Genomic DNA, 21,925 nt, shown 5'->3' with positions numbered 1-21,925 from the left:
GGGTGTTAAGGAGGGTACTTGTGATGAGCGCTGGGTGTTGTATGGAAGTGATGAGTCCCTGAATTCTACTCCAGAAACAACCAATGTTGCAGTGTATGTTAACTACCTAAAATTTAAATTAAAAAAAAAGAAGAAAAAACAGTTTATGTAAGAAAATAAGAAGAAAGTACAGATCAAACAGAAAAACAAAAGAAATCCAGTTATTGGTGAAATGATAGGGTAAATAAGCAAAAGGAGTTTCTCTTTTTAAACATAGACAAATTGATTTCTGATAACCGTATTTTCTATACAAAATGTGAAGTTAGAAGAAGGAAGCAAAGCAGACATACTCGGACCAACTCTAAAAAGTTAATGACTTTAAGTCTTTATTAAATATTTCCTTTCTGGGCACCTGGGTGGCTCAGTTGGTTGAGCATCTGACTCTTGGTTTCCACTGAGGTCATGATCTCAATGTCATTAGATTGAGCCCCATGTTGGGCTCCGAGCTCAGAGAGGAGTCTGTTTGAGAGTCTCTCTCCCTCTCCCTCTGCACCTCCCACTCATGTGCACACACACTCTCTCTGCTGCTAAGATAAATAAATAAATCTTTAAAAATTTTTTCCTTTCAAAATAGCCCTCTAAACATTCTGAATTTCATGACCTTAATGAAGGTAGGTGTTCATCCTTTGGCTGTTTTTTTAAAATTTTTAAAATTTTTATTTATTTAAATTTTTAAGATTTATTTATTGAGAGAAAGAGAGAGCGTGCAAGCTGGGGGACCAGCAGAGGGAGAGAAAGAATCTCCAGCAGACTCCGCCTTAGCTAGGAGCCCTCCTTGGGGCTTGCTCTCACGAGCCTGAGACCATGAGCAGAAACCAAGAGTGGACACTCAACAAACTGAGCCACCTAGCCTCAGTTTTTTTAAAATAGAAATTCTAAATTGAGAAAGAGAATTTTGTGCAGTAGCATATGATATAGTATGATCTTAAATAGAATTTTATGTGACTGGTTATATATTGAGTCTTGCTTGATTTAAATATGTAATCTTGTTTGATTTATTTACACAGTTGCAAATTGGTAGGTTGGTGCCCCAGGAAGCAGGATTAATATGAAGGATGTTTGCTGATGAGAACTTGTGGAATTTATACCTATGGTGGGAGGTAATGAATCAGGATTGGGCCAAAGGAGAAATTGCAGTAGTCCCAACAATCGCCTCAGCCAATCCCATGGGGAGGCTATTCGAGCTGTTCCCGTTTATGGTAAGGAGGCTAGATCTTTGTACTCCTTCATTCACCAGTCATTTGACATCAGCTCTCCCCAGGAAGGGGGTATGATCTTGGGCAAATTGATCCATACAACAGAGTAATTCCCAGAGAGGACTGACAGCAGTTGGGGAATAAATTTTTCAGACCTTTTCAGACCTTCAGTTCACTGTTGTGACTGTGAGAAAAATCAGATTTAACTTATAAATTTTAGTATCATCTTATAGTTTTTAGAAATATTACCCACAATAAGTGCAATATCTACTGATAAATGTTCTCATTTAAGGATCTGGAGTTGGACTGTTAAAGGTGACTTAATTCCAATTCAAGATAAAGTGTTGTTATTATCTGTCACCATATAACATTATTACAATATTATTATTTTTATTTCCTATGCTGTACTTCTCATTCCTGTGATTTATTTATTTTATAACTGGACATTTGCACCTCTTAATTTCCTTCACCTCTTTCACCTGTCCTCGCAATCCTTTCTCCTCTGGCAGCCAACAGTTTTTTCTATTTCTGATCCCATCTCTCTTTGCTTTTGTTGTTGTTCACTTGTTTTTTAGATTCCACATATAAGTGAGTCATATGGTATTTATCATTCTGTGCCTAACTTATTTCAGTTAATATAATACCCTGTACATCCATCCATGTTGTTGAAAATGGCAAGGTCCTATTCTTTTTTTATGACTAATACTCCATTATATATATATATATATATATATATATATATATATATATATATATATACCATATCTTCTTTATCCATTCATCTATTGATGGTTCCCATATCATGGTTATTGTAAATAATGTTTCAAAAAACATAGGGGTGCATATACCTTTTTAATTAGTGTTTTTGTTTTGAGTAAATACCCAGTTGTGGAATTACTGGATCATATGACATGTCTATTTTTAATTTCTTGAGGAACCTCAGTACTGTTTTTCACAATCATTGCACCAATTTACATTCCTACCAGAGGTTCGTGAGGGTTACCTTTTCTCTACATCCTTACCAACACTTGTTATTTGTCTTTTTGATGCTAGCCGTTCTGGTTGGTATGAGGTGGTATCTCACTGTGGTTTTGATTTGCATTTCCCTGTGATTGGTGGTGTCAAGCATCTTTTACAGGTCTGATGGCCATCTGTATGTCCTCTTTGGAAAAAGGTCTATTCAGGTCCTCTGCCAATGTTTAAATCAGATTATTTGTTGTTGGGGTATTGAATTGTGTAAGTTCTTTATATATTTTGGATATTAACCTCTTATCGGATATTTCATTGGCAAATATCTTTTCCCATTCAGTAGGTTGCTTTTTTGTTTTGTCAATGGTTTCCTTTGCTGCGCAAAAGCTTTTCAGTTGGATGTAGTCCTAATAGTTTATTTTTGCTTTTGTTTCCCTTGCCTGAGGAGACATATCCATAAATATGTTGCTAAGGATGATGACCAAGAGATTACTGTCTATGTTTTCTTTCAGGAGTTTTATGGTCTCAGGTCTCACATTTAATTCTTGAATCTCTTTTGAGTTTATTTTTGTGTTTGGTGTAAGACAGTGGTCCAGTTTCATTTCTTTGCACAAAGCTGTTCAGTTTACTCAACACCATTTATTGAAGAGACTTTTTCCTATTGCATATTCTTGCCTCCTTTGTCATAGGTTAATTGACCCTATAAACATGAGTTTATTTCTGGGCGCACTCTCCTGTTTTCATTGATCTTTGTGTCTATTTTGGTGCCAGTTCCATACTCTTTTAATTACTTTAGCTTTGTTGTATATCTTGAAATCTGGGACTGTGATACCTCTAGCTTTGTTCTTCTTTTACAAAATTGCTTTAACTTGAAAATCAAGGTCTTTTGTGTTTCCATACAATCTAGTGTTATTTATTCTGGTTCTGTGAAAAATACTATTGGTATTTTGATAGGAATTACATTGAATCTGTAGATGGCTGTGGGTAGTATGGACATTTTAATGATATTAATTATTTCAACCTATGAACATGAGGTATCTTTCCATTTGTTTCTGTTTCTTCGGTTTCTTTCATCATTGTCTTATTAAGGTTTTCAGAGTACAGGTCTTTCACCCCCTTGCTTAAATTTATTCCTAGGTGTTTTATTCTTTTTAGTGCAGTTGTAAATGGGATTTTTTTCTTAATTTCTCTTTCTGCTACTTAATTATTACTATGTAGAAAAGCACCTAATTTCTGTGTATTTTTTATCCTGCAACTTTACTGAATTCATTTATTAGTACTAATGTCTCACTTCCATGATTATCTTTGTAATATTTTAAAGGACTCTGGTGTCACATATTGTTCTCCATTCCCTTGTCTTGGTTCATATATTAACTGGCCTCTAATTAATTAGTTAATTAATTAATCTCTACACCCAATGTGGGGCTTGAACTCATGACCCCAAGATCAAGAATTACATGTTCCTCTGACTGAGCCAGGCAGGTGCTCCGTTAATTGGCCTATATTAAAAGAGTCTCCCCTTACCCTCACTTCTTTTTCTTGGAATGGAAGCTTAGAAAGAAGAGAATCTGTCTTGGTTGTTTTCCATGCCTTTTGGATAGACTTCTGTAATTTATTTTCTTTCATTTTTTCCCCCTCAAAGTTATCAGAAACAACAATATTTATAGAATAGAGCAGCTCTACTACTGGACATGGTAGCAGATCATGGGGTGGGAGGTATCCTCTGGAACTTGTACTGACTGCAAGAACAGCGGTTAGATGTATTGAATTTAGACTTTACTGATTTAACACTTAGAATAACCTGCATTTTAAATCTATGACCAATTTGTGAGAATATGGGATCATTAAGAGAATAGGTTTAGGAGCATGGATTTTGATGGAAGTAGACTATAATGGACATACTAGTTATATAAGAGTCTCACACATCCTACATAGCATAGAGTCTCACACATCTTTTATAGCAGAGTTACAGTTTTTAGAGTGTAAGTCCACAAGGCCAAGAAAATCAGTAGTGGTTGAAGCATTTTACTCAGCTGACTGAGGTGGTATGACTAAATTCTTGTTCATATACTCTTGGTCTGGATCATTGGTAGATTTGGTAGAATTTTTATATTAAGTATTTTCTTCTCTCTTTTCACTTTTTCTCCTTCCTTTTTGACTATTTTAAGACATAATCAGAATGAAAGGATAGAGATGTTACTTATATAAGGCCTGCCAAACATTTTACCATTACCATTAGTAAGTTAATTGTTGTAGGGTTCTTAGAATAATAATTCTCACTTCTACCTTTATGTAACACTAAATGTTTTGCATCCCTTTGTCTCTTAGGAGATTGCATTTACCAGGTTAGCTGTATTTTTTTCAGGTTAGTTTTAGAAGCAAGTTTATCTGAGATCTGATAAAATGATTGGGTTTAAACCTGGAACAAATGGATTTTTGTTTTTTAAGTTTAGTTGATCACTTTGTGCCAATGGCATCAAAAGTGATGTTTCGGGTTTTATTTGATGACTATAAAATTCAAAAACAGAACCAGAAATCTGCTAGCAATTGATTATATAGGAATGCTCATTCCCTGAAACTATAAATGTATTATATGAAATCTCTAAACTGCTAAAAAGTCTGTACCTAAGTGAAACAATTAGCAGGCAAAGACACTGTTGTGTATTATAATCTAACAACCTTTATTTTACCTTGTAGAAAGAAATTACATCACATGCTTCTCTAGTTCATATATGAGCTAATTTTTTAAAAGATTTTATTTATTTATTTGAGAGAGAGCACGAGCACAAGTGGGGAGGAGGGGCAGTGGGAGAGGGAGAGGCAGACCCCTCGCTGAGCAGGGAGCCTGATGTGGGGCTCCATCTTAGGATCCCAGTATCATGACCTGAGCTGAAGCCAGACGCTTAACCGACTGAGCCACCCAGGCGCCCCTGAGCAAATTTTTTTTTTTTTTTAAGATTTTATTTATTTATTTGAGAGAGAGAGAATGAGAGACAGAGAGCATGAGAGGGAAGAGGGCAGAGGGAGAAGCAGACCCCCTGCTGAGCAGGGAGCCCGATGCGGGACTCGATCCCGGGACTCCAGGATCATGACCTGAGCCGAAGGCAGTCGCTTAACCAACTGAGCCACTCAGGTGCCCCGCCCCTGAGCAAATTTTATATTAAAAAAATAACCCATTTGAAAAAAGACACCCTGAATATGGTCCTTTAAACAAATGAACCCTTAGAAATTCTGTTCTAAATAATTTAACATTGCTGTGTTCAGTTAATATTGAGAAGACTTTTCCATTAAAGATTTATGTATTTGCAAAATAATGTTTACATACTGGGTTTCAGCTTATAGAGCACTTTGGCATATTTTCTGGTAATTATCATAATAATTCTATGAAATGGTTAAGACAATTATATTATTGTCCCTAACCTATAGACGAGTGATCTGAGGCATATAAGTAAGATCTTCTCACTCCTGTGAGTGGTCTTTATACTACATTATAGTATTTATCATGAGTGATCAGTTTTTTGATTTCAGTAGAAGTTAAGTAGAATTTTTCTCTGTCTTGGCCTTGAGCAAGCAAAATCCCTTTTTGAAAGGCAGGAATAGGTGTTGTAGGTTAGCTATAAGAGTACCGATCTTTATCAGGCTGGCAAGAACTATAAATTGGTAAGGTGATCTGATCTGGGCAGCATATCTACAGTAAGTAGACTATATCATTAAATAAGTCCAGGTTTCATAAGCAGAACTTAACAAGAAAGCAAGAAAGCTTTACTGATGATGGCAATACCAGGGCTAAATTTCAGAACTCCAGGGAGCATACCCTCATTGTATTCTCTATGAATGTTATCCTCTGGAGTTGTGCAGTATGGTGGTACTTTATGATATATTAAGAATACTAAAAGACAGCAGTTATTCAGTGAAGAATCTCTGAAGACTGAGGCCTTTTATTCTGGCTAACTGTGATAATCAGTAAGTCATTTTCCCAGACAGAATCTTTTGGTCTTAAAAGGCTGAGGTCAACTCTCACAGCTGCAGTTTCTCCAGGGAAAAATTGTCCTTATACTTAGCCAAAAGGCTTTCACATCAATATTTGAAGAGAGAGAACCATATCCTACAGTCAAATGGAGGATATCTGTGCCCTTAACAAACACAGAGAGGTTGGCTTCTTAGATGGTGAACTGTGTTTGGCAAGGTGACAGGAGTTCAGAACACCAGACTCCTTATCATATCTTCATGTGATTTTTGCACTTCAGTTTTTCTAAATTCAAAATAGACTGTAAAGGTAGCTTGCAGTTGGCTCTGAAAATTTCCAGTTATGGCTTAGATCAAGTTGAAATATCCTGGGATGATTTTTAAATGATTCATAGGCACAAGCTTTTCACAATGTTAACATTTCTATTTGACACAGAAAATCATTCTTTTTGAAGTTGATGATTTATTTTGATTTGAAATTACAAATCCCAAAGATAATTTTCTTACCATGAACATTGTATTGTTTGGCAGGTGGCTTTCCCTAAAGATTACTTAAAAGTCTCTTATCCTTAATTGAATATGTTACAGCATAGAAGTCCACTAAGAAATGCTTCCAAAAATTATTTGCATTTTGTGGATTATGTTTAACCCCCTTTTAGATTTGATGAAAGAAGTCAATAATATTAAAATAAGCTCAAATGCATTTTTAAGATGTTGAAACACTCATGGCCAAAAAGAGGAATAAGTATTGGCCTGAAATGAAATAAGAATAAACTTCGCATTTTTATACCTGAAAGTATCATTTTTTGGGGAAAAGATAAGGATTTTAAATATTCATATTAATGCTAAAATTTTCTTTTACTTTGCTAATGCTAACTTTAGAATTTGCCAGAATAGCATTATTTGCAGTCTAGGCATAAGGGTTATGTAATTTTCCAAGCATGAAAGAGTTTGTTATGATGAGCACTGAGTAATACGTAGAATTATTGAATCACTATATTATACACTTGAAACTAATATAACACTGTATACTAACTATACTGGAATTAAAATTTAAAAATTGAAAAAAAGAGTTTGGAGCTCTTATTACAACCAGTTGGCCATAGATTAAGCCATTTTAGTATTTTATATTGACTTAAATATAGAAAAATAGTCATACCAGCATTTGAAGCAGTTTATGTTTATATTAGTAACTTATTATAGTATTCTCTATTTTTTCTCCAAAAAGGTGGAGAATTAGGTATTTCATTTACATGAGAATTATAATATTTTTATACATGGTTTAGTATGCATTTGCAGAGCTAGACTACAATTAGTACTTAATATGAAAATTACTTTGAATATAATTTAATATATGATGAATCAGAAATTCTGGCAGGCTCCGGCATTGACTTGGGTACATCTTTATGAAATCCAGATTATACAATACCATGGAAAGATGCTTGTTGTTTTAATTTTACCTTTTGAGTTTTGGATAAACCGGGGTTTATTATGTATTCCTTCTATATTCTTTGATGCCAAATTTACAGCAAAAAATTATTTTTATCAGTGATATTTAAAAGCTTCCATTTTAGAAAACTTCTCTACTGAAATAGGATAGCTTTATTTGGTTTTAAAATCACATTCATAAGTGACTTCTCTCCTGGAGTGAAAATTGTAGACTGAGTTCTATTTGTCTCTCCCCCTACTGAAGGCAAAAATCTCTTCTGAAGTCAATAAAAGGTTACCAAGAGAGAAGAGAAACTGTGATTGGAAGAAGTGAGCCTAGTAATTCCTGCTGTTATGGCAACTGTCATCTGAAACAGAGGGAGTACTCTTCAAGCTCTATTTTTCATCATTGAATTAATATAAGTATTTATAGAAATGATTTTGAGCTATGTTTACTTTTCTAGATTTATAATTTGGTTTTTAAGGAAACAGTCTCAGAATAGTACTTAGTCTTGGATAATTTTTTTTGGATGACAGATAATATTTATTGATAGAATTTTCTCTGGGTTAAAAAAAACAATGAAATTAAGTTATTTTATTAATTTTGATTGGTTAATTTATTAAGTTCATTAAGTACTTTTCTGTTCATTTGGAATATTTCATCTGGCTCTCCTGGCAATGCGGTGAAGTTGAGAGCCAGTGTGGGAAAATTATGGCACAGTGTGATGACTTGCTAAAGAGATTATAATTAGTTACTGGTGGCAGCAGAACTAGAACTCGGACGTCCTGACAGGCTAACTTCATGTTCTCCTCAGCCAACCACAGTCCCCTGTTGATCACTATGCAGCCTAAGTTTTAACGTTAGAAAAATGAACTCTTCCAAAAACCTACCAGAACGGTTCCTTCAGGTACACTAGCATTCCTTTGTACAAAGCAGTTTTTTGTTTGAGTGATAAATACAAAATTACCATGGTAAAAATAATTTTTACTCAAAAAGATAGGGAATGGAAATAAGGTGATGCATTGGGTTAAGGCACCAATTTCTAGCCCAACTGACTTAGATCTTTATCCTGGCATGAATTTGGTGGCACCTCCTAGTCCCTCATGGACTTTTTTCCACATCAGACAAAACCACTGAATGGTTTTGTGCAGTCTGGCAGGATTGTTAGTTGCAGTGGTGTAGAAACGGAAACAGTTTGGGAGTTGTAGGTTGAAACTGAGGTGCCTGGTTCTATGAAGTGGTATTGGTACTGAACTTTGAGTACCAAATTTATGTATATATTTAAAACAATTTTTTTAAGGTGGATGGTAGTAGCTATTTGAGTGTCTTTGGAATACTGAGACATTCAGCATAATTGTACATCTTATAAAGAGGAATTTTGGGGTAGAATGGGTTGTAAATTCACTGCAAATTTAGAATCCAAACAAAACTCATTTCATGTTTGTATAAAGTATTTTAAGCCATCTTGTTCTCACTAATTTTTTTTTTTCTTTCTCTAGCCTGTAGTCTTTGTTTTGAAGGCCAGCTTCCCCTCTTTCATTAAGAGATTTATATTTATGGGCCAACTGAATCACTTCTAGATGGTCCCAAAAGAGGTTGATACATTATAATCTTTATCTGCAAATCATCACTGAGGATCCACAGAATTCACTAAGTTCTTACAGGAGCTTACATGGTAGGGAGAAGATATGATGACATGTAGCAAAAGCTCACTTTAAAGGGGCATTAGATCAGCAAAAGTAAACAATTAAAAAATATAAAATGTCTTATAAAGGAGATATATCATTAAGGGTGTATTTTTAGCAACTTTTATATATGAAATAAGTAAATTTGGAATTGTTTCAAGGTCATATTCTCTTCCTGCTCTGAACTCTAATAACATTCACTATCTTTCTTCGGTCTCTGGATTAAAGGACTAGATCACAGTGCTTTGTAATGATAAACTCTCAGTGTGTGTGAATAAATAAGGAAACTGCTTCTGAATTACAAACGTATTGCCTTAAAACCTGCAATTTCATTAATTTTTTTACAAAGTCATCTGTCTAATTTCTGCTCAAGTAATTGTGGATTAGTTTTATACCTAGTTTTGAATCCAGTAAATTCTATTAATTATGCTTTTTTATTTAACACTCTCCTCTTCTACCTTCACCCTACCACACCCCATAGCAAACTCTATGCCAAACCTAGTTAGTGAATCCTAATCTGCATTAGGGGCTATTTCATTAATAATCTTGGTACTCCTGGAGAGTATGTGATATATTCATTTAAAATATAAGGCTAGGGGTACCTGCGTGGCTCAGTCCATTAAGCGTCTGCCTTCCGCTCAGGTCATGATCTCAGTCAGGGTCCTGGGATCAAGCCCCACGAGCCCAATGTTGGGCTCCCTGCTGAACAGGGGGTCTGTTTCTCCCTCTCCTCTGCCCCTCCCCACTGCTTTTGCGTGCTCTCCCCCTCTCTCTCTCAAATGAATAAATATAATCTTTAAAAAAATAAAATAGGAGCGCTTGGGCGGCTCAGTCGGTTAAGCATCTGCCTTCAGCTCAGGTCATGATCTCAGGGTCCTGGGAATGAGCCCCTGTCTGGCTCCCTGCTCAGCACGGGAATCTGCTTCTCCTTCTCCCTCTACCCCTCCCCTCTGGTTCTCTTTGTCTCAAATAAGTCAATAAAATCATTAAACAAAAATAAATAAAATAAAATATGAAGCTAAATTGGGGCACCTGGCTGGCTCAGCCAGTAGAGCATGTGACTCTTGATCTCGGGTTTGTGAGTTCAAGCCCCATGTTGGGTGTAGAGCTTACTTAAAAAAGTATAAAGCTAAATAAAAGTGAGTTGAGACGTGGAAGGAGAGGAGATATAGAAAGCTGAGCACCTTCAATGTTCATTCTCCAAAGCACACAATTTTAACATATCCTAAAACTTCAGGGAGCAGCTGCATCAATATTTGGTTGGCACTTAAAATCCTTAATAAATTCCAGCTTCCCAGCAAGGTAGAGGTTGAGCAAGTGATAAATGTTATTATGGTGTCATTGGCTTGAATTAATTTGAAGAGAGGGTCCTTGGAAGTGATAAAAATGCATATAAATAAAAGATATTAAATGCTAAACAAGAAAAGTGCAAAATATTGTCCCTAGGACAAGAACTGAAAAGCCTGGGTCTTTAGGGCTAATAAGCTGCTCTCTGGGTCTAGGAGGTGGGGTCCTATTGTTTGGTTGTTCCTTTCATATTGCATGCCTTCCATTTTTATGGAATATGCTTTTGAAATAAACAAGGGGGAAATAATAGCAGTCCTCATTTGACATAATTGTAGAGAGGTTCACTGACACGTCACAACCAGGAATAGAACGCAGTTCTCCTATTTGCTGAGATAAGAGTTCTTTTGAGGATAGCTAGTTAGCAAGAGGTCAACAGAAATGTTTTATTTTCAAGATAGAATATTTGCAACAGAGGGGGGATGGGAAAATGTTTGCAACAGAGAATATTTCAGTGGATTATTATTAACAATGTCTGTGTCTTGCTCTCCATTTGTGTGTCTGTCTTGTGATTCCTTGTATTTTTCTGGCGGTGAAGCTTGCAAAATAATTATCATTTTAATGAGTTGGGTGTATGAAATAAATTGACAAAACCTTGAAATAATTTTTTAAAGTGTATGTGCTGCTGAAGCAAGCACGAAATCATGTGAACTTTTACTCATTTAAATTTAAGCTAAAAATATGTCTATTAAAGGTAGGAGCCATGGTACTAAGAAAAAACTCCTCCTAATGTGAATGGTTTCTTAGCCTCACTTTATTATGAAGATGTGTGTGTTTGTGTTTGAGCTAGGAGCTAGGAATGGACACATGAAATTAGGAGGTGAAGGAAGCACTTTGTAAAATAAACAGAATTAAAATATATAATCCAAGTTTATGACAGCATCTCATACCTAAAGAGTGTGTATTATTAGTTTTATTATACATGTTCCTAGCCCTATTATAATACTGATACAAACTCCAAAAATTTAATTAAAATGAAACTGATCATGTTAATGAAATTAAAACAGCATCTTGGCCAGGCTTTAGAGAAGGTGTTTGAATTCCCTTGTTTACTCTCTGTTTTACTCTTTCTCATCAGCAGAGTAAATATAATTCTATTTGTCCAAGGTGGCTTTGTGTCTTCTCTCTTAAGTGGTCACGATTTTAAAATCTAAGTGGCTAAGTGCCATGACAAGCTAAGGTGGATTTAGGGAAGGTATTTGATTTGAGTGGGAAAGGCTATTTTTACTTTAGTCAATTTTTTTTTCTTGGTTCAGTAATGCCAAATGTTGGTGTCACAGTTCAAATTCCCTTTTGCCATAATGATTCCTTGGTGAGAGTAGAATCGTGTCTTGTGTACCATAGGAACCGAGTAAGTTGATAATGGAAGTTGAAATCCTAGGTGAAGACAAATTTTTTAACTATTTTGTTATTTTGAGGGTCATTCTGAATTTGACAGCCTTGCTCTTTGTGTCTAAAAAAAGCCTCTACCTTGGATTACTGCCTTGTCTTTGTACAGTTTTAACATATCACTGTCATCATGGTTTTTTTTTTTTAAGATTTTATTTATTTATTTGACAGAGACAGAGAGAGGGAATACAGGCAGGGGGCGGGGAGTGGGAGAGGGAGAAGCAGGCTCCCCGCTGAGCAGGGAGCCCGATGCGATGAGGGGCTTGATCCCAGAACTCCGGGGTCATGACCTGAGCCCAAGGCAGACGCTTAATGAGCTTAACGACTGAGCCACCCAGGCGCCCGTCATCATGTCTTTTAACTATTCATGCAGTGATTCATTTTCATAGTATATTCATATTGATGCTTACATCATTTTGATGATTTTGTGACAGAACATCCCCACATTACCTTACTACAAACCTTTGTATTACAATAAGTCCACAAGAGGAGCCATCAGGATTTTTGCTCAAAATTTTTTTTAGTCTTTGAAATAATGTAAATGGCAAGGAAGAATCTGAATAAATTAGGAGATATACTAGATTTGGCCAACAAGCAGCAAGAGCACTTTGGGGATTTCTAATTTGATTTATAACTAGTGCTCAGGAAACAACAAAAAAAAATGGTGTTTTTTTGGAAGAAAGATTGAGGATTTTGTAAATTGGCAGGTGGAGAAAAATTACCAGCCAAATAGGCCTTTATACTTGCCACAAAATCTTTCCTGACACTTCATTTATCTTAACTACATTGGGGCTAGTGAGTTTTTAGGTTGGCAACTCCAAGGAAACCTTGTTGAAGATTCAGAATAAATTGCAAGGTAGTTCCCAGTTTGCTATTAGCTACATTATAATGCTACAAATATCATCTTTCAGTGTCTATTTTGTGAATTAAATTAAGTGAGAATCTACAAGAATAGGATATTGTTACTTACTTCATAATATTTAGTAAAAGAGTTATTGTCATTTCTAAATTATGCAATTTGCTGATGTAAAATTTGGAATTTGTGATTAAGTTATAATAAAGAGATGAAAGAAAAAGAAGTTACTAGTATTATCAAACATAATTGCAAAAAAACCAATTTCCATTAACCACTGAATGAGACTAACCTAATCAATTAGTTTACACTTATTTATTCCTATTAAAAGCAACAATAATTAAAATATCAGTAATATTTATTAAGCACTTACTGTGCTAATATGCACAGTATATATGCAATACCCAAGTTTATCCACAAAGCAACTAGGAGCTATAGTTATTATTATTTTTTCCCATTTTATAGATGAGAAAACATGTTATACAAGTAGATGTACACATAAAAATATGAAGGAATATATAGTTAATAATTGACGTGCAGGTGAAGCTCAAAAAGAGAGATCAACTGAAGAGTCAGCAGAAAATACTTCCTGGATAAGGTGGATCTTGGATATGTCTTATGTGTATAGAAAGATGATAGAATAGATAAGGGGAAAGAAAATTAGAACGTGTATGGAAGGAGCCGTGAACATTGCATTTGAGACCAGTCCAAAAAGAACAATGAGTTTGTATACCTTACTCGTAAGTGGCATACAATTTCTTTTTTTTTTTTTTTTTTTTTTTTTTAAAGATTTTATTTATTAGAGAGAGAATGAGAGAGAGCAAGCACATGAGAGGGGGGAGGGCCAGAGGGAGAAGCAGACTCCCTGCCGAGCAGGGAGCCCGATGCGGGACTCGATCCAGGGACTCCAGGATCACGACCTGAGCCGAAGGCAGTCGCTTAACCAACTGAGCCACCCAGGCGCCCTGGCATACAATTTCTTAATTGTCTCACAAATAGGGGTAAAATGTTTTCATCAAAGTTTAGAATCCTTAAATAGTTCCTAGTATATTGCACATGCTCAAAAGAATTTTGGTAGAGTGTCTAACATACATAAATCTTAAACAATTTGTGAGTGTATTAGTTGAATAAAATTAAATATTTAGTAGCTTAATTTTTTCTATTAGATGTTTCACAAAGAGAAGTAAATTAACATTATTTAGATACTTATTACTTTTAGAATTTAATAATCTATTGGGAGGAAAGGTTTACATACTCTTTGATAGAGAAGTTTGGTTTTTTGGTACACATTTGTGCTATAGTATCAATATTCACTAAAATTCACACTACCCAAATTTGTCGTAGGGACAGTAATTGCCTTCTGTTTTCCAAAGAAATAGAAACCTTGTGTGTGTCTTAATTCATTGCTCTATTCACAGAACCCAGTACAGTGCCTAGCACAGGGGAGGTTCTCATTAATTATCTGTTGAATAAATGAATGAATACACAAATACGAAGAATTTGTAACATCACAGTTTTTAATCTGAGGATATTTAAGCATTTTCCAGTTGTGAATCATTGGAAATCATTGGAATATCACAGTCATTTTTATTTAGGAATTACAGAATAGTGAGAGTTCATGTTTACCCAATGCTCTATAGTGATTCTGTGCTGGAGACAAGAATCTTCAAATTTTCTGCCTTTTAAGAGTAAATGTTTTCGGTGTGTCATTTTTAACAAATGATAAGGGCACTGGACTGTTTTTCGAAATGGGTGAGTTTAAAATCTCACCCTGTGTCCCTGCTTACTAGCCATATGGTCTTTGGTAAATTATTTGACTTCTGTAAATCTCAGTTTGCACAATCATTGAATGAAAATAATACCTTTTCACTTTCTACACTGTGCCCCAGGTTGTTGTGAAGTCTAAAGAGACAATTCCTATGGGAACTAGTAACACTTTGCACAAAAAACATATATTTTGAGTCATTTCTTTACTACTAACAGTGTTTTAGGCTAACACATACCTTGTAGGTAACAACATAATGTTAAGCTTGCTATTACTATAGGACTGATTATGGAATGCAGGGATGTACTAGTAAGGTAAGTTTCATTCAGTCATATGAAGATATAGGGAAGAATCGTATGGTAGAAATAAGCCTTGCATATTTGTGGAAGAATGTAGGTTGGTGTGTGCCGTTAGTTCATAGTAAGTGAGAAGGAATGTAGTACTGAGAGGCAAGGACTGATCATTTAGAGCCATATAGGCAATGATGAGTAGTTTGGATTGTTTGTGAGTACAATATCATTATGCTAATTTGAAATACAATATTCTTCAGTTGAGGATGACAGTGTTACTCTACTTTGTAACTAGAAGAAAAATCAAGATAAGAGATCTTAAGTTTCATATATACACGAGTGGCATATGAGAGAATGGCAATTATATATATGCCTGGAGGTTTCTCGCACATTTTTTAGGCTTAAAAAAAACCTGCATTAATGGCTCCCTATGATTATTGAATACTCTGTCATATTAAAATTTATTTGTATTTTTGCCACTTTGGAAAACAGTGTGGAGGTTCCTCAAAAATTTAAAAATAGAGCTACCCTATGACCCAGCAATTGCACTCCTGGGTATTTACCCCAAAGACACAGATGTAGTGAAAAGAAGGGCCATATGCACCCCAATGTTCATAGCAGCAATGTCTGCAATAGCCAAACTGTGGAAAGAGCCGAGATGCCCTTCAACAGATGAATGGATAAAGAAGATGTGGTCCATATATACAATGGAATATTACTCAGCCATCAGAAAAGATGAATACCCAACTTTTATATCAACATGGATGGGACTGGAGGAGATTATGCTAAGTGAAATAAGTCAAGCAGAGAAAGTCAATTATCATATGGTTTCACTTATTTGTGGAACATAAGGAATAACATGGAGGACATTAGGAGAAGGAAAGGAAAAATGGGCGGGGGCAATTGGAGGGAGAGATGAACCATGAGAGACTATGGACCTGAGAAACAAACAGGGTTCTAGAGGGGAGGGGGGAGGGGGGATTGGTTAGCCCGGTGATGGGTATTAAGGAGGGCACGTACTGCATGGAGCACTGGGTATTATACGAAGACAATGGATCGTGGATCACTACATCAGAAACTAATGATGTATTGTATGGTGACTAACATAACATAATAAAATTAAAAACTACAAAAAAATAATAAAGTGTAAAAAAAAACAAAAACAAAACAAAAAAATTTATTTGTATTTTTGTCGTCTAATCTATTCTAAATTTCTTTTGACCATGAATTGTGTTTTAATCAATCTTGAGTAGAAAATAACTTTTTTTATTAAGTTTTTAAATTCCAGTATAGTTAACATATAGTGTTATATTAGTTTCAGGTGTACTATATAGTGATTCAGCAATTCTATACATTACTCAGTGCTCGTCATGATAAGTGTATAGAACAGGATTTTTTTGTTAATTTTCTAACACTAAAATAATGTATTATTATGGTAATAAGCCACAGTTTCTTGACCCATCCCTTCCCAGCTGTTACTTCTGGGAGTTAGTGGTCTGTCTCTAAATAATATGATTTTACCATAACTTTTTAAAAAAATTTTTTACTGTTGTTAATCACCATACATTACATCATTAGTTTTTGATGTAGTGTTGCATGATTCATTGTTTGTGCATAACACCCAGTGCTCCATGCAGAACGTGCCCTCTTTAATACCCATCATTAGGCTAACCCATCCCCCCACCGCCCTCCCCTCTAGAACCCTCAGTTTGTTTTTCAGAGTCCATCGTCTCTCATGGTTCGTCTCTCCCTCCGATTTCCCCCCCTTCATTCTTCCCCTCCTGCTATCTTTTTCTTCTTTTTTTTTCTTAACATATATTGCATTATTTGTTTCAGAGGTACAGATTTGTGATTCAACAGTCTTGCACAATTCACAGTGCTCACCATAGCACATACCCTCCCCAATGTCTATCACCCAGCCACCCCATCCCTCCCACCCCCCCACCCCACTCCAGCAACCCTACCATAACTTTTTGATTTGTTAATTTTAGATATTCTCTTTTATTTGCTTCTCTTATGGATAATAATTTTACTGATTTATTTTTTAAGGTTTTATTTATTTATTTGTGTGAGAGAGAGAGAGAGCACAAGCAGGGGGATCAGCAGGCAGAGGGAGAAGCAAGCTCGCTGCTGAGCAGGGAGCCTGATGTGGGACTCGATCCTAGGACCCTGGGATCATGACCCGAGCTGAAGGCAGATGCTTAACCAACTGAGCCACCCAGGAGTCCCAATTTTACTGATTTAAACCACTGACTGTACACCCATCTTCCTAATACATTTAATCATTTTTATTCTTCTTTTGTTTACCATTTTGATTTTAAACAGTAATTTAACCTTTGTTTCTTGTTTTATCACTTATAAATGTCTTTTGCTTCTATACTTTATAAGGTATGGTGTTAGTGCTCACTAGATATTTTTACAAGTTTGGAACAGCTTTGTTCAGATGGAGCATAGAACACCGTGATTACTTTTCTTCTTAATGGCAATTAAGTAGTGATCCTCGTCTTCCATCTCTTAAGTGCATTTTCTCTTGCAACTCTCTTGTGTTTTCTCTATGTAATTCATGTCTGTGTGATAGCAATAGATGACTTGATGGATTTTATCTGGCTATCTATGCTTGCATGTTAGTAAGTTTTTTAAATATGTAGCTCCTACGCAGTAGAAACCCAGGTCAGTTTAATTTTTTTTGTTATTTTATTTGGCATAGCTCCACATGCAATAAGGTCATTACAAAAGTGCCTTTTAAAAATATTTATCAGTAAACGTATTCAAATAACTCTTGTTCAGTTAATGACGGAATAGAAGGCCTTGCATGGCAGGGTAACCCAAATAGTTATGTTTTGATCCTCCAAGCTTTTCATTATTTCCTATAAAAGAAACTCATCAATATATTAGGAAATATTAATTTTAAAGTCTCGGGGCACCTGGGTGGCACAGTCGGTTAAGCATCTGACTTTGGCTCAGGTCATGATCTCAGGGTCCTGGGATCGAGTCCTGCATCAGGCTCCCTGCTCAGCGGGAAGTCTGCTTCTCCCTTTCCCTTTGCCCCTCCCTCTGCTCGTCCTCGCTCTCTCTCCCTCAAATAAATAAAATCTTAACAAAATTTTTAAAGTCTCTGAGACTTTATGAAGTTATGGAAACATTTTGGTTTTTCACACCTTCTGTCATCTAGTCTCTGAGACAGTTAGTGTTGGGCTGGGACCTGAAGGTGAGGGAACAAATGTAACAAGGTCTACACAAGCATAGTTTGGTCAGAGGATGATGAATTCTGGCACTCAAGTTTTTCGAACACGTAAACTCCTCTTGTAGACAGGTAATGATTAGATGTTGTAACATTCTTAATAAATTACTAGCAATTGCAATTAGAGAGAAATGGGGTTAGAGGCATCAATGCCTTATATCATTATAGATAGTAGTGTTAGACTAAACTTAGCAAATTGGAATATTGAATAGAAACTAGGATAATGAAATGTAGCTGGGGACAAATACAAAGCATTATGGTTGGAGAGGAAAAATAGCATAAAATCCAGAGAATGGATAACTGTAAGTAAAGTTGGAAACCCCCTTAGTAGTAAAGGAATAACAAGATTAGTGTAAGTTAACAATGTAGTGTTGTGGTGAAAGCAAACACAATGCAAAGTCACATAAATAAGAATTAAGAACGCAGGAAAGTTGAGGTTATTTTCCCGTAGTTCTTGCCACTGGTCAGGCCCTTATGAGAGCATTGTTTCTAGTTCTGGGCTCTACCACTAAGGAAGGACGTGGAGAACTTGGAGAAAGTTCAGAGGAGGACCACAAAGATGATTAAAGGGTTGAAAGAGAAACCTAAAAGAAAATTTTTTAAGTAGCAGGGATTATTATTATTCCAGAGAAGAGAAGATTTAGAGGTATTTAACTTATGTATAAAGGATGGAGACCAGATGTTCTCAATCTTCACTGAAGGTCAAACAAAAAGAAATCAATTTAACCTGTAGCATGAAGGATTTGGATTAAATATGAGCTGAATTTTACATTTAGAAAGTTAGAGTAAGTGACTATGGGACACGTGAAATTTTTTGTTACACTGTAGATCCTTACTGATAACATCAAAGTGCTCACAGGGCATTTGAAGTATTTATTGTTCTAATAGGTCATTAGGTAAACCTGCATTTTTTCATTTTTTTTTTCTGACTGAGGAAAATCAACAGTTCATCAAGAAATTCTGATTTTATGATCAACCGTTATGGCAAAGGTGTCTAGTGGACTTGACAGCGGTAATGTAATTTGAGTTATACTCAGTTCTGTTAATAAGACAGTGTAGTTTGATGTTTCATTAAATCAGAAGGATAGTCAATATGACCTCTTTCCCTACTTTCTTGTTACTATGCCATGCATTAGAAGATAGAGGACAGCTGTTGCTTATTAACTGGTTTGAGGTAAAAATCAATAAAAAATATGTGATCATATTTAAGTTTTAAATATATTTATATTTTAGCTTTTAACTTTTATATACATATGTACAGAAAATAAAGTACTGTGGTGGTGTTTTTTCTGGGAGTAACCCTTTCATATGCATTTTTAAAAAGCAGTCAAGCTTTCCAAATCAGTGTTGTTAAATTCTTTGCCTGACCATAAATAAAAATTATTTATCCTTGCAAATTGACTACCAAAGTACTGCCTAACAGAACTAGACTATTGGTTGCTTGTGGCTGGATTAAAAGACACATATACTCACAAAAGAAACATTTTTCTTCCTATTGAGCAATGTTTTGCATGTGTATTATGCTTTTTCCTTTTTTGCTTTAAATAGCTTCTTTGGTTTTGAGGTTTTTGAGGAAGAAGACAAAATAAGCTGTGTACTTTATTTTGAGGCAAGGAGCTGTTGTGGTCTACCATGTTGTGTAAAACTAAAAAGATGCTGTAGTAAAAAATTTAGAAAGAAAACAATTTTAGATGTTGTAAAGGGTGTAACATTATTTGTATAAACTGGCCTTGCCTTTTAAATAATACAAAATGGACTGATCAATTTTTCATTGTTTATAAAGCATTTCCATTATATGTTGATGCCAAATAGAATTTTTTTCTTTTTTTTAAAGATTTTATTTACTTATTTGAGAGAGAAAGAATGAGAGAGAGCACATGAGAGTGGGGAGGGTCAGAGGGAGAAGCAGACTCCGTGCCGAGCAGGGAGCCCGATGCGGGACTCGATCCAGGGACTCCAGGATCATGACCTGAGCCAAAAGCAGTCGCTTAACCAACCACCCAGGCGCCCGAATTTTTTTCTTAATACTAGAGGAAGTTGTATTTTTTATGTTGATATCAAATATAATTTTTTTCTCAATACTAGAGGAAGTTGTATTTTTTATAATGAGGTAGTTTGTTTTCTAAACAAAGAGCACCCTGTTACCTTATTTTTTAGAAGACCAACTATTTTTATTCAAAAATTTATCTATTTTGTTCTAGGTGCTGTAATAGTTATAAATATTTTAATATTAAAAATATATGGTGCATTTCTTCATGCAGCTACAAAGGAATATTGGTATTCTTGTTATTTACTTCCTAAAAAAGACAATTATCTTTCAAGGTGGTATTTATTAATTAGGTAAATTTAGTTTACTCTGGAACTAATTGATCAGTCCATTTTATATCATGTACAATATAAAACCAGTTTATACAAATAACTTACATTCTTTACTACATCTGGAATGATGTTCAAAATATATTGGTAATTAAAAGGCAAGATTCCAAAAATGTAATATACCACTTTTGTGAATGTGTAAAAATATAGTAACAATTTATTCATTGTAAATAAATATATCATGATTTAGTGACAAGACAATCAAAGAGGGAAAGTTAGTTAATCAAAAATGGAATAGTATTGAGATAGTAATGAGAAAAGGCCCAGAGGACAATTATGATAATCCGTTGACTTGAGACTATACATGATTACAAAGGAGTGAAATTCCTGTCCTAGTAGGTTTTTATAACTTAGATATGAAAATCTCAATCTTGTCAGTTAGATCAATATTTTGCAATGGTTTGGGGACAATTTTGCAAGGGCAAAAGGCATTTATAGTTAATTATCTCTGTGTTTCCCCATAGAAACACCCTACTAGAATGAATGGAAAACTCATATTATGATGTAAATAACCAGAGATATTTTATGAACTGATGGTAAATCTTTAATCATTCCATGAGCAAAAACAGTGGTAGTCTCTGACTTATTATAGGAATTAGTAGCTAAAATTATCTAATATTTATTAGGCACATAACCCTGGCACATCTTTGAAAACTATTGTGTAAGATGTTCACATAAAAATAATAACAATAAATATGTCACTTCATCAAATAGTATACATATTGCTGGCCTTAGGTTTTAGGCATTCAGAAATATCAGCAAGTAACTTTCTTGAGATAATTCATGTCATTTAGATAAAGAGATGATATTATCAAAGATATAACCTATGAAATGAGGTACATAAACCAAATTATCTGTTCATTTAAAGTGGTGTCATGGGGGGCACCTGGCTGGCTCAGTCCATAGAGCATGCAACTCTTTATATTGGGATTGTGCGTTCAAGCCCCACACAGGGCGTAGAGCATACTTAAAAAAAAATAAAAATAAAGGGGTATTATGGGCTATATGTTTGTGTTCCCCTAAAATTCATATGTTGAAACCTTAATCCTCAATGTGATATTATTGGGAGGTGGGCCTTTAAGAGGTAATTAGATTTAGATGAGGTCATGGGAGTGGAGCCCACATGGTGAGATTAGAGTGCTTATAAAAAGAGGACAAGACCAGAGCCTTCTCTTTCTCCACCAGGTGAGGATATAGCAAGAAGGTGGTTGTCTGCAAGTTAGGAAGAGAACTCTCACCAGGCACCACATCTGCCAGCATCTTGATCTTGGACTTCCCAGCATCCAGAACTATGAGAAATAAACAACTGTTGTTTAAGCCGTCTAGTCTATGCTGTTTTGTTACAGCAGCCCAAGGTAACTAATTCAGCAATTAGTACTGAGA

At 35.2% G+C, this 21,925-nt stretch overlaps 1 protein-coding gene across 1 annotated transcript in view; it reads left to right on the top strand.

The window, feature by feature from the left end:
- ADAMTS6 (ADAM metallopeptidase with thrombospondin type 1 motif 6) overlaps positions 1-21,925 on the top strand; it is a 306,464-nt gene that overhangs the window by 85,338 nt on the left and 199,201 nt on the right. The gene's annotated exons all lie outside the window — the stretch shown is intronic.

Source organism: Neomonachus schauinslandi, chromosome 7 (assembly GCF_002201575.2).
Source record: "Neomonachus schauinslandi chromosome 7, ASM220157v2, whole genome shotgun sequence".
Taxonomy (NCBI): Eukaryota; Metazoa; Chordata; class Mammalia; order Carnivora; family Phocidae; genus Neomonachus; species Neomonachus schauinslandi.
The sequence above is the reverse complement of the archived record's forward strand: the minus strand, read 5'-3'. Positions and strand labels throughout refer to the sequence as shown.